We start from the raw sequence: 1,794 nt of genomic DNA, 5'->3' as shown, positions 1-1,794 counted from the left end.
ATTCAACTCATTTTCAAATATTTCACAAATTATTTCATATGTACGTCTATCTTTGATAAATCCTACAATTAATTTATGTAATATTTGTTCCTTTATTTCTCTAGGTAAATTCCTAGTTATATATAATGTTATTATTTTTAGTTTATTAGGGATAGGGTTGTAAAATATATAACATCCTTTTTCTTCAATACATTGATAATAATTATTTATTTTTAAGATTTCCATGATCTCTATGGCTCTGATACCAACTCTATGGGTGCTACTATGAGCGAACAAAAATCTAATAATCTAATAATCAAAATATCAAAAATTTTAATCTCATAAATTTTTAAGTAATTCTTCAAAGTCTAATAATGTTTGAGAATTTATAATATCAATATCTGTTATCATATCTATGTCTGTTCCAAAAGGTATTTCATATTTTGAGATACTTTTCTTTCTTTTTTCCAATTTATCTATTATATCTTGTATATCTTTTATGATTATTGACCTTACAATTCCTTTAGCGAAATTTTCTAATAAGTTTTCTTTAAAACATTTTAATATTTCTTGTGATGCATATAATTGTTCTTGATATCCTATCTTATCAATTTCTTTTTCAAATTTAATTTCTTTTTTATTTTTAACAACCTTTTTTATATTATATGGTCCTCTCTTATATTTGGGCTTTTCCATTTTATAATTATTCATTAATAATTTTTACAAATCTTTAGAAAAATTATTTGTTAGATTTTTTAAGGACTAAAAGAAACTTTTTATTATATAAAGGGTTGGTTGTTAAATTTTTCCAAGGATATTTTGGGTAGTTTCAAATTTCTAAAAAAGTCAAAGGTCATTTTGGAAAAGGTTATATACTATTTGGGCCATTTTCATGTATATCTTGTCAAGCAACAATCAGCTTAAGATGTGATCCGATTTCGGTTTTCGGGATTTTGTCCCCAAATAAAGTCAATGTGATCGACTTAAAAAGATGGAGATTTTCGCTCTCCTAGCTGCCCCACTATAAGAAGAGTGATATCATGCTCACAAAGTAGGTTTATAAAAAAAGTTAACAAAATGATTGTTGGCAAAATCAAGATCACTCAATTCAAAAATAGTTTTTAAATGCAACAAAATTCATTGACTTTGATCTTGTCAACATACACTTTGTCAACCATTTTTGTCAAACTACTTTGTACAAGTAATTTAATTGCTCGTAGAATGATCTCTCGCGCACTTTTTGGGCATAGAATAGTGAAGTTTTAAACTCTCCTGAAGGGATTGGAAACAAAATGAAACGTGTGATACGATAAAGAAAGATCAACCTAGCCAACGTGAAGCTAGCTAAAAATTACATTTTTAAAATTTTTATATAAAAGTTGATAAAATGTACAATTTATAAGCTCTTGTTTGAGCCCATTTTAACGGAAAGAACGTATTTTTAAATAATGATTGATGGAGAATGTGTATTTAAAAAATTATGGAAAAATTTTGGATTTTGGGGAGAATGGGCTCAAACAAGGGGTAACTGTTATGAATCTTATAAATTTATAATTAAAGAAGAATTAGTTTTAGTTACGGGACAATCAGGGGCCAAAAATCTGTCTTATCTGTGAAATCGTAAAATATTATCAAATAGAATTAATTTAAAAATTTTAATGACAAATACTTTAAATGGAAGTTTTAACTCTATTTATTTATAAATAATTTCTTCAACCCGCCTACGTGTACGGAAGACGGTTGAGAGAATTTATACGGACAAAACACAACCAATGGGGTGGGGGGTTTTTTTTTTTTTTTTTTTTTTACTATTTT

This window comes from Olea europaea, chromosome 6 (genome assembly GCF_002742605.1).
Source record: "Olea europaea var. sylvestris chromosome 6, O_europaea_v1, whole genome shotgun sequence".
Taxonomy (NCBI): domain Eukaryota; kingdom Viridiplantae; phylum Streptophyta; class Magnoliopsida; order Lamiales; family Oleaceae; genus Olea; species Olea europaea.
This window is presented reverse-complemented; position numbering follows the sequence as displayed.